The sequence below is a fragment of the Anoplolepis gracilipes genome, chromosome 16 (assembly GCF_047496725.1).
Source record: "Anoplolepis gracilipes chromosome 16, ASM4749672v1, whole genome shotgun sequence".
NCBI classification, from domain to species: domain Eukaryota; kingdom Metazoa; phylum Arthropoda; class Insecta; order Hymenoptera; family Formicidae; genus Anoplolepis; species Anoplolepis gracilipes.
Window position 1 is genome coordinate 810,998 of NC_132985.1, and position 12,451 is coordinate 823,448.

General features: G+C 34.5%; 1 protein-coding gene and 3 non-coding genes across 6 annotated transcripts in view; all 4 read right to left on the minus strand.

Annotated features, from left to right (window-relative positions):
- The window catches only part of LOC140674382 (uncharacterized), an 80,692-nt gene that overhangs the window by 61,586 nt on the left and 6,655 nt on the right, over positions 1-12,451 (minus strand). The gene's annotated exons all lie outside the window — the stretch shown is intronic.
- Positions 6,015-6,087, minus strand: Trnak-cuu (transfer RNA lysine (anticodon CUU)). Its single transcript has one exon. It is a non-coding gene; the product is annotated as a tRNA-Lys (tRNA).
- Positions 7,836-7,907, minus strand: Trnad-guc (transfer RNA aspartic acid (anticodon GUC)). Its single transcript has one exon. It is a non-coding gene; the product is annotated as a tRNA-Asp (tRNA).
- Positions 8,699-8,780, minus strand: Trnas-gcu (transfer RNA serine (anticodon GCU)). Its single transcript has one exon. It is a non-coding gene; the product is annotated as a tRNA-Ser (tRNA).

Genomic DNA, 12,451 nt, shown 5'->3' on the forward strand with positions numbered 1-12,451 from the left:
GTAAAGTGTAGCCGGTAATCCCGGACGGACGCTTCCTATCGGTCGATCTCTCGATTTCTTGCCTGATAACGGAATAATCTGGCATAGGCGGATCTCTTTTCCGTGCAGAGAAAATATTTCTGAACTGAAGCGACCGAGACCGCATATCGTGTACACGAAATGTCGATAGCCGGCGAGACGGCGATTTTATCGAAGTCGACGTTTCGATGCGAACAACCTAGTTCCCGATTTATAAACGGTTCGTCGATCTCCAAAGAAATTTTACATCACGATACGAATTTCTTATGGAAAATCGCATCGCGTGTGTGACGGCGTAACGTTTCTACTAAATATTGAACGAGGATGATTAATGCAAATTGTTCGTGCAGGCATATCGTGCGCTGCGTAGCGTAAAGAATAGATATTTAAATTCAGATATATATTTTTAAGATTGCAATTGATATTGATATCAAATAGAGTATATCATGCGCGGTAAAAAAAAATATATAAACTAGAAGCAAATTATATTTTTTGTAATAGAAACATAAACCAAATTTTTTGGATCGATAAATATATAAAATGCAATAATACACAGTGTCAGATATTGAAATTGCTAAATTGCTGAATTATGCGGAAATTTTATGTTGAAGTATTTTACGAAAACGATCGATAGAATAAAAAATAGCGCGAGTCCTTCAGAATGATTCGCTCGATCGACGACGCTTTCTCGCGAATTATCCCTGACCAGATTCGGCCAACGTTGTAACCGCGAAGGACGCAAAAACCGGAAATACCTGATGTCATCTGCAACATTGCGATGCGGCACACCCACGACGTGCAATTCTGCGACACGAAAAAAGGAAAAAGAAATGATTGTTCACGAAGGCACGGAATAACGCGACGAGATTTTGATGACGTCGTAATTCAGCGGGTTCTGTAACGCAAAGTTCCCGGTTTCATAGCCAGTATTCAGAAGAAGAAATTGCACGCTGCAGGAAGTTGGGGCATTTTTCACATTTCAGAGAAGATATTAAGTATATCTCTCGATTTTTTGCGGCTAACCAAAAATGTTTCATTTCTTGATGTAAAAAATGAGTCACTAAAAGATATTTACAAGATTAAAACTAATGAATTTAACACGTTTATGCATTTTTAATGCATATTATAACCTGTTATTATGCAACCATCATGTCCATACAGTAATTTCTTTAAGTATATTTTTAAAATTCTTACACACACACATCTATATAAATATATATGAATTTCTTTGATTATCTAATTTTAAAATAGAAAATTATATTTATTGCGACATATGTGCGATCGAATATACACACAGGTTACTCTGTAGTTTGAACAGAACTTTGAATGTCGAACAGCTTTGTGAATATTTTATCGAGAAACCATCGGCGGAGCGATAAAGTATTGAGGTCGACTTCCGACGTTTAGGACGAAACATGGGGTGGTGGTAACTGGAGCAGGACTTCCGCGCTGGAAATCAAAATCGACGGCAACCAGACCTATTTTTCTTAACGTATGTGCGCGTATCAGACGTATAAAACGTACATATAATTTTCCGTAATATTGCGTTATTTAAATTAAATAATTATAATTAAGTAACATGAATTGTTTCAAGAGTTATAAAAAAAAGTACTTGAGAAATTATCGCGAATCACGGTATTTCGCATCTTTACTTTGACAGCGTGTAAGAAAAAAAAAAAAAAAAAAAAAAAAAAAGATTATTCACAAGGGGGACGCTTCGAATGCATCGACAGGAGGAGATGCAACGTCGGTATAACAATCGCTCTCGGTCGAGGGAGCCTCGTCGCGGCGTTGGCGGCAAATTTCACGGTTAATCGAACCGCTTTCCTTCCACAACTCACACCGGCGGTCTCTCCTTTCGATTTCGGGCGCACGTGTGAACGCGCGTACGCGACGCCCGGAACAATGTATGATTCATTTCACGGCTCGTTAGAGAACCACGCGAGCGCGGACTCTACGCTTCGCCGAGCGTGCCGGAAGAGAGAACGCGCAAAAATGCCGCCCTCTAGAAGAAGAAAGTTTTTCGTGCCTCCTGTATGAACTGTGTATTGTCGCGATTGTAGAGTTACATCTCCAAAGCACGGGTCTTTTTATTATTTTTTTTTTTTTTTTTTTTTTTTTTTTTTTTACGGACGATTTACGCGCGCTACTGACCGGGTCGATCGAGTAACCTGGTTCGGTAGACTCGGACATGTCAATATACACCCAATTGCTCATCCCTCTTGGGAACTCAGTTATTATTTGCGTGTGTAAGGTACACTACGGAACGTCAAACACACGCATTTTCTCCCTTTGCAATTCTAGAACTTCTCACGCTAGAAGCTCTCAGAGTTTTCTGTTTCACCAAAAGCGTCGTATGACACGTGATATCACATGTGTTATTCACCGTGATAACTTCTTTCAGTGTGTTTTATTTATCGCTTGAGACAATTTTTCTGAAAGAAATTAATTATAGAATATATTATTTGATTATTTGAGAATATATCATATATACGCTTATAATTGTCTTTAACAGTCATTGGAACAACGTAATTTTATTTGAAAAAGTATCATTCATTAGAATTCTGATAAAGATTAGCAAACTCTCTGAAGTTGGAGTGCACATCGATCAAGCGTAGGTGAAGTTCCGTAAACAGGCATCGCGGCAGCAATTATACGCCTTCGTTTACTGTGACTCGTTGTCGGTGAAGTATGCGAGTGGGGTGCTTTGTTGAACGACAACGTCAAACGCGTCATAACGCGCGCGAGGGTGCGACGCGTCTTTGGGGGCGCGGTATCTCTCTCTCTCTCTCTCTCTTGCTCGTGTATATTTATTTCATCGGGATCTTTTGCGGCTTGCCGACCCTCGCTCGTGTTTGACGACCCTCGAACAGCCGTGCGCCTCTGGCTGCTCGAATGCAGCTTCGACTGTTCTCTTTTCTTTTTCTTTCTTTCTTTCCTTCTCTCTCTCTCTTTTTTTTTTTTTTTTTTAACCGACAGTTAGTAGCGCATGCTTCCCTTTTATGTAAGTACGATGGGAGGTGCAGGGCGCGTGTTTAAATGAGCATCGGTAATTCGCTGTGAAATTCGCTAGGTGCAACGGGCTCTCCTGCATTTTCGCGCGCGAATTCGCGGCACGTCAATCGCGATTATTTAATTAATCGGCCTCAACAAACACGAACATTCCCGGCTCAACAAGCGGCGCGTTGCGCAGATTGTGCGTTGCTCGGCGTTATCGTATTATTATTATATTGCTTTGTGCGCTATTAATTGACAATGATAAATAAATGTGAACCTGCTCGCTCTATAAACGTTCTCATTATACTCTTCAATAAATATTTGTCGGTGTTAAAATAGAAACTATTAGGAAACGCTAGAAGAACGATTAATCGCCTACGTGAAATTAGTAAATTAAAATTAAACAAAAAATACGCTTTAAATTCGTTTATAAAAACGCTAGTTGGAAGCGTCTTGCTAGAAACAGCGGTCGATCACGACGAAATTTACGTTCTCGTTATACGTCACAAGAAGCGCCTAGAAGGGCGTAAATCTCGTTTGATTAACGACACGCATTTACGGAACGACGCTGACGAGCCTGCGAAGGTTACAACACCCAGAAGGTCGCGGATATGAGAAGCGACGAGATGACGCGCCATTCATCGAAATCCGCGGATTTACGGTGCACCTTTTACGCCATACAAACCGCAAATCCTCGCGATGAAATAACTATAACACGTGGGACATATCGTATATACATAAATCCCGTTTTATATGCCTTTCACTTCACGCGAGAAATTCCGTATCAAAACAAATATAATTTCGCAATAAATTGAAAAATTTGCATACCCTTACAGAAAAATCTTTTTAATATGCTAAAGGGAAGAAATATGAGTTAGGTGGCTAAAATTGAGAAAGAGATTTAAGTTTTTTAAATTATTAAAATTCTAATGACGAGCAGTTTTTCATCGATGCTTTTTGACCTTTGTAAATTATTAATTATCGAGAAAGGGATAAAATAGCTTAAAAAATATGTACATCTTTCCGATTATTAAAATTTTAATAATTCATTATTCCTCTGATATTATTCATAACAGAAATTCTGTCGGACTAAAATCTAATTATCGATCTTCGATAATTATCGAATATTCCTTTTAGATTTTATCGTTACGATTCAAGTACGATTTAAAGATGAACATTTTAAAGCAGAAAACCAGCTCTTGTGGATTTATCTACCTATCCTCTTTTATCCTTATTTTTTTTAACACCCTGCTTTATTATCTTATTCGACGAAAGGATTCGGATGCTGCAGCCTATGTCAATACTACTTTTATCTGTCACTGTTGCGGTGAGACAAGAATAGAGAGAAAATGTTTCTTACGACAATTCGAGACACATCGGTGAATCCTCTGCCGAAGATCCATTGTCGCGGAACGATTCGTTTATCTTGAAAAGACGCGATATTACTTGCAGCCAGAAGGAAAAGCAATCGATGAACTATATCCTTCTTTCTCTCTTCCTCGCTAGCCTTTTATTGTGTGTGTCTTCGACTGGTCAAACCGCGGACACTAGTCAATGGATAAAATCGTTTTCACTGTCGATCGACTACCAATTCTTCTCGATGAAACGTTGAGAGAAATGTTTCCGAAAAAAACTGCTTTTAAGCTCGATTGCCGAATTCAATTCCTGCTGTAGACGTAAATGAACATCCGTGATTTACTCAATATAAAAACGGTAAAAAAGTTGGACGTGCTCTGATAAATTTCATTTTGAAATTTTATTTAAAAAATAAAACATTTATTTATATATTTAAATATTAAGTAACAAATAATTATTGTAAGCTGCATCGTAAATTTCAGACACAAATTTTTACAGTTTGCATGAATATATTTATCAATTTTTTGCTACCACAAGACATTATTACATAACATTCTAACATTTGAAAATCCTATCAAACGATATATCCACTTTTGATTTATTTCTCTCTATAAAAAATGATACATATATTCGCCTTCGATTTATTTTCCCGATTTATATGTATATCAAAAAATATATCCACTTTCGACTTCCAAGTTTATTATAAGAAACAATTGCAGGAAATTCTATCTGTCGACTCGGAGATAAAAGAACCTACATCGCTCAGTAAGATAAAAAAAAAAAAAAAAAAAAACTCTGATGAGGACGTCTACTTCGTATTGTTGCACAATAAGGGACGAGAATTATTTGAACAATCGTATTTGTGATAGACTTGCTCGCGAGCTGAGTTTGTCTGTTTTCTCGTTTTCATCGTGTACCACCAACCAGCTACGTGCATTCGAAACTCTTGCTGTACTTTGTACCTCTAAAATCTATCTGCTTTGTTTAACAAATAAAATTCGAAAGTGGGACTCGTGAAGGCAAATGTTTTGCTCGAAAAACGTATTATTATACATAATCATTCATCAAGTATCATTCGTCTCACTTGTTGGTTTTAACAGCTGATGAATTAATTTTGTGTATTATTAATGTTTTGCTCGAAAAACGTATTATTATACATAATCATTCATCAAGTATCATTCGTCTCACTTGCTCGTTTTAACAGCTGATGAATTAATTTTTTGTTTCGATCGATTCTATGGGGATATTCGAAACTATCACTCATCTGCGCCAAATACGTGATACGAATACTAATTGAGAGAATTTTTCTCGTGCGGGATCATATATGTGATTACTCTCTCTCTCTCTCTTGTCACTTCTGATCATGCCTATTGAGTCGTGAGACTAATAAAAAAAATGTTGTGTAATATTTGTAATTAATCAAAAAATTAATTGCATTACTACAATTGATAATACAAAATCTATTTGAGTTTCATAGTTAAAAAATGCAGCATGTAAATAAAAAATATAACATAGAGATTACGACTAATGAAAAAAAGTTGTATTAGGAAGAATTAAAAGAAATTTTTTAGATCAACTTGGCATTTTCTATATAACAAGCTACATTTTTTTCACATGGACACTCAAGATATCAAAAATTAAATCGCCCAACGTGGGGCTCGAACCCACGACCCTGAGATTAAGAGTCTCATGCTCTACCGACTGAGCTAGCCGGGCTGTTACATGGTCAAATCTTGACTGTAATCAAATTCGCGAGTACATTCGAAATAAAATTAATAAAACATACTTGCATATATATTTTTTTCACACATAATTTTTTGTATCAGAAAAACTTTATCTTTCTTAACTTTATTTTTTCACAATTTCAAGGAGAGTGCAAATTTGCAAATTTATTAGTTCAAATTAGTTCAAATGAAACAATCTTTATTCAAATGTATGCAATTGTCAAGTTAGTACATTTCGCGACATATGTTATTTTGCTTCATTACAAATATGTATGTACATATTACATATACTCAAAAATTATATGCTTAATTAAAAGATCGTATAAAATAACTGCATAAAACTTAGCAAAATAAAGAGTGTCATGATTGATAAATGAAGATTTATAATAGCAGGTTTATAGCAAATTTTCCCTGTTGCGTGATATAAACATGATATACATTGAAAAAATGCTTAATAAGATTATAAGTGGACCATGTAAACGAAACTTCCACATAATTAATGCCTCGAGTGCAGCAAAATTACTGATCGTAACATGGTTTCACCACTTTGTACATACAGTGTTCTCGAAATATGTTTAATAATAGCTTTTAAAGTTGATTTTTTCTTGCAATTTTAGTACAAAATAATTTAATATTTCAATTTGAAGGTTTTAATAATTAATTAATGTTCATTTAATTAAGATCTAAACTAAATATTTTTAAATATTTAATACGCATTGTACACATTGTAACAGAGGAATTATCAGCATTTTTTAAAATTATCAGTATGTCTTAATTGATAATAAATTAGCATTTATATTACTTATTTATTTTTCTAAAATTTCTTCATAAACTTTTCTATATTTATAAAAAATAAAATTTTTAAAATGTGATTAATTACTTTCTATTTTTTTTTTCAACATTTAAAAAGTGGAAACTTTTCTATCGTTTAGAAGTGGAATTTTTCTCAAATAAATTGTTCAACTAAACAGATCCCATCATATAAATTAACTACGTTTCTCGATACACCCTGTATGCCAACGATAGTACGAGTGAATACGTAAATCGTATCTAACGCGCAAATTGCTATCTAGTCCCCTTTTAAGCACTCCAGTTCCATTTAAAGCCCCATAGGCGCTTTCTATCGGAAACGCGTGAATTTACATTAAGCCGCCATGAATGCGAGTAATAGTAAATCTCTGTAAAACGACAGAAAGCATCGCACGCGTGTATTGTGTGTGTACCGGGAATAATCGATCTGCGTACCACCATAATTTCTCTCTCTGCCGTCTTTTTGGCACGCGCCGCTTTTAGGATCCCTCGCTGGTATCTCACGGGGCTTTCTAGTTTAAAGTTACTGTACTGCCGCGGAATAAACACCGGTTCGAGAAAACCACTCCACGTCACGCTCTAAACCGCTGTAAACCACGGAGGCGTCTGTCGCATTATCGATTGTTGTGCAGAACGCCAAGAGAGCTGCGCGCATCGTTTGAACTTTCTTACGGGGATTTAATTCGACTAAATTCAAGAGAGAGGGGAGATCTTTTTTTGTAATTGCAACAATTGTGCACGTATATTTCTCGCGCGGAAGGTATATCTGTAAAAATTTAATTTTAATGGCAAATGATTGGACAAGTTTCAGGATGAATTTTAATTAATAAAAATTTCGATAATTATCGTCGTTTATCACAATTTTCTAACAACATTGGAGAGCTTTAACTCAAAAATATTAGGACAAGACAGGTACAAAAATAAGACTCTCTCCCCGACGGGGAATCGAACCCCGGTCTCCCGCGTGACAGGCGGGGATACTAACCACTATACTATCGAGGATTTCTTGAGGGAGGATTTCTACTATCTGTACTAACAAAAGGACAAATAATTTCGTAAAAACTATAATGTATAAAATTATTTTATAATTACTTTAAAAAGTTTTAATACATGAAGAAGCATTAGTATACAGAATATTCTAGAAACTTCAACTTAATTTTATTAGGAGATTTTACAACTCATTTAAAATCAATTTCGTAATTATTATACAGTTGATTGTTAATTATATTAAGTTATGATTCAATTTATATCAAGTTATGGTTCTGAAATTATAGCAATCAACAATAGCAATTAATTTATAAATTTAATATTAAATTATTGTATTTATAATTGATATTTATATGTATAATAACTGTTATATTATATAAATATATATGTGCTAATATGCAATGCGGATTCAATTATGTAAGAATTAAATAAGATTTTAACAAGATACATAAAATTATAAAGATTGTATTATGCATTCCTTTTTTATTCATATATATATCGACGCAAGACGCAATCTATATCATATATATATTATACATTGCACTTATATAAAATAATTTTATATGTTATAGTTTTTTATATATTAGTTTTCTTTGATTTTTATAATAATGTAAAATATATATTTACTAACATATATCATTCACGATTTATAATTTCTTGTATTTCGAATTCGGAAGTGAACAGCTGATTTATTTCATTAAAATAAACGCAAAAATAATATTTAACCTGTATAATAATAATTTATTATTTATTATTATATTAATATGCAAAATTTTGCGCGAATCTCGTAGAACAAAAAAAGGAATCGACGAGGATGGGATTCGAACCCACGCGTGCAGAGCACATTGGATTAGCAGTCCAACGCCTTAACCACTCGGCCACCTCGTCTTGCTGTGGATTTTTGTTTCAATATACAGACCATAATTCGTCCCGAACATTTATTTATTATATATAACATTTTATTGTAAAATTATTATAAAATAATATAAAATAATTATTATATTAAATTTTATCATTTTAAATAATTTATAAAAATTAAACTTAAAAGTTATATAGTTTTATAATTAATATGCTATTATAAAAAAATTTAATCATTTTTGTTGCAGTATCGCATAATAATTTCATGTAATTTCTCTAATTAAAAATTGTTAGAATTGTGTATATCAAGTTAAATTACATGTTCGTAACATGTTGACAACTTTTAATCATACTTGCATATTTTATCAATCACCATAAGTCACTGTTCGCTTATCTGATTGGCGAAAGAATAAATATGATAAATGATGCTTACTCTTTTCGACAGCACGTGTCGATAAATTGAGAGAAACAACTGTGGCTAGCATAACAAGTTACTTAACCATGATTACCGGTGGCCGTGTGGCTACGATTAAGCTGAAACTTTTATTACAAAAGTTTTGACCGATTTCAGGCGGATAAACACAGACCTGATACGCGTGCAGATTACTATACGTGTGCTGACATAAAATTACAGCGATAAATTTGCCCTTACGATAAACAATACAGGTAGAAACTGGCAGATTCCAATTTAAATTCCAGATCTTAAGGGAAAAGAGATTTATAAAGTCATAATTATTTTTTCACGTAGTCTATTGCATAAGTTAAACGAATATAATTTAACTAGTTAAAGTTCAACGCTTTTATTTGTATCGTAAATGTAAGATTATTATTTTTTCTTTATGAAAAAGAGACGAGAAAGAATGGCTATATGTGAATATCCATGAAATAATTCCTAGTTGACGACAAATGATGTATGATTAAATTTGATGAAGATATGATTGGACACATGGCCGTAAAGATGAAAGCAGAGAAGAGACTACCGTTTCCAATCAATTAACGTCAGTATAATCGTCTTGTCTATAGAACTCACGAGGGTACACAGGAAAACGGTTCGGAACCGTAATCGTATCAGTGTCAGTGCATTCGCCGTCGAATTGAATTGCGATTAGTTCAAATTGATAAATCAATTATATATATCGCTTGTCATCTGCAGTTCGCAACATGACCGAATCTGTTACGATTCGCGATAAAAAACAATATCAAAATTTCAATGCAGATTTATATTTTTATTTATTTGCATTTTTATAAGCATTTCTTTATATGTATTTTTAAAAGACAAAACGTTTGCAAATATTCTAATTTTAAAGTAGATATAGTAGCTTGTATCTATTTACGCGCGCGCACGTGTGTGTGTGTGTGTGTGTGTTTAAATTGTTCAAACGTTGTATCATTTCTTATACCGGAAAAAAGATAATAAAATTATAATTAAATAACATTAAATTATATTTTACTTTTTTATATTATTCTTTCTTTGTTCAATCTAATCAAGATAGAAAAAAATAAACAATTTTCTTATGCGATAAAAACTAACTGTATTTTGTAACTAACTATACTTATTTAAATATAATATTTTATATCATATTGTATTAAAAATATAATTGCAATGTTAATCCTGATTTCAAAATTATGTTTTTCAAGATGCATGCTTTATTTTCAAATTTTTGTGCAGAAACGCATTCGGCAGGAAATGTAAGATAATTGGAGACTTAAGGCGATTACGAACAAACTAATTTTTTGATCTCGATATTATTAAAGGAACGCTGAAACGAAACTTGTCTGCTGAAATCAAACATTGAGACAATCTATGCTCGAAATAAATTACGACGAAGTACAAACACTAAATTAATCAAGATCGGACCGGGGCAAAAATCAATATACCAGGTTGTCAGTAATTTCTAAATCAATCATCGTCGCGTACTTTGCTGCATCCGCGACTAATTCGGACGTAACCTGACTCTCATCTGGTTTTGCGATTCGAGTCAACGATGCTATTATCGATTTCCGATTCAGGAAGTGTGCGCGTCATCGACGATATCACGCGCGAGTGTGTTCGACGATGGTTCGCTTCAACCGCTATTATTGATCTAAATTACTTAAATAATGGATGTCAAAAAAGTTATTCATATTTTGCACAAAAATTTTTCAAAATTCTAAATAAATATATAAAGAGTCTTATTTTTATTTCAAATTTGCGTGGGTTTTCATCAAAACCTATCTCGTTATCTCGCCGAATTTCTTGCTGAAATTCAGGATTCTGAAATTCCACGGGTGACAGGTATTCGTCAAAGCATGCACGTGTGATGAGACTTATGCGGCACCGTATGACAACAGTGTCGACGCGATTAATTCAAGCCACGAAACGACACAGGAACGGGACATATATTACCCACGGGACATCCTCGTCCGCGGAGAGAGCGCAGGTGCGTTTCTCTAATTCTACGTCGCGCAAGATGCAGCATGAATAATGCAGCCGCGTATTATCGCGACGAAAAGGTGCCTCTCGCGCGAAAGCCGCGAAGTGCCACTTAACGCGAGTCGAACGTCAATGCAAACATGCCTAAATAACTGCGCACATGTATGCGCCTGGCACGTAAAATACAGGGTCGAGCATGCACTAAACCAAATGAGCAAAAACGATCGCTTCGAATCTCAATTTTACGACGATCCCTTTCTATCAAAATTACTTATCTTCTTTTCATCGAAATTGAACTGTACGCAATTAATTCGCCGGTCGATTAGCAAGTTCCGATCCGAGAAGACGCTTGAAACGGCAGCTGCTTTTTCATAGTAGTCGAACAACGAGATGGATTGATAAATTTTGACTGAATATTTCATGAATACTTGCACTCGAAAATGTTTTATACCGACCAATTTGAATTTTAACGAGGCACATTTTTTTTTTTTTTTAGGATATTAATCGACATTTAAGATTCACGTTTACATCGATGTATTAATCGATTTTACGTCTAAATTTAATACCTCTACTCAAAAGTGGCAAGTATCTAACAAATTTAAAAAAGTAGAAAAAATCATAAATAATAATATTTAATATCTTTATCTGCGCGACGCCGGTCTCGGTATTCATTTTTAAAATATAAAAAAATTTTTATACTTAAAAAAAGATTTGCTTCTCAAAAATAATAAAAATTTATATCTGATATAGCAGCAAATCAATACATTTGATTTAAAATAATTACGATGCTTCAATGCAGACAGAAGTAAATCGCGCTCGGTTATAATTTTGTCTATAAGACAGCAATATATAATACATATATATACATGTTTCCTCGTATTATAAGAGCGTGATACATTCAACAACGTATGTCACATCTCACTCTTCGATAGGGTGATATTCGCGCTATCGAAACGCTCGCGCCAGCTGTCTCGTCTCGGCGTAATCCGAGAGCGATGGTATCGCGATAATTGCACGGTGCTCGAATAAACAGATTCGCGCCGTGAATGCCTTATAAGGCACGGGGCTTTTAAATATACGGGGCTGTGTTATATATGCATACGTCGCACGAGATATCTGTGGTCGATCGAACCACTCGCGATTGGTCAATCGCGCCGTGAAACCAACCGGCTCTGAGAGACACGTCCAACATGTCTCTCGGTTTCGGATGTTGCGTAATTGAAACCGCGGAGAGAGATATCGGATAAAATTTTACCGGCGAGATTCATTCTCTGCTGTCACGCTGTCA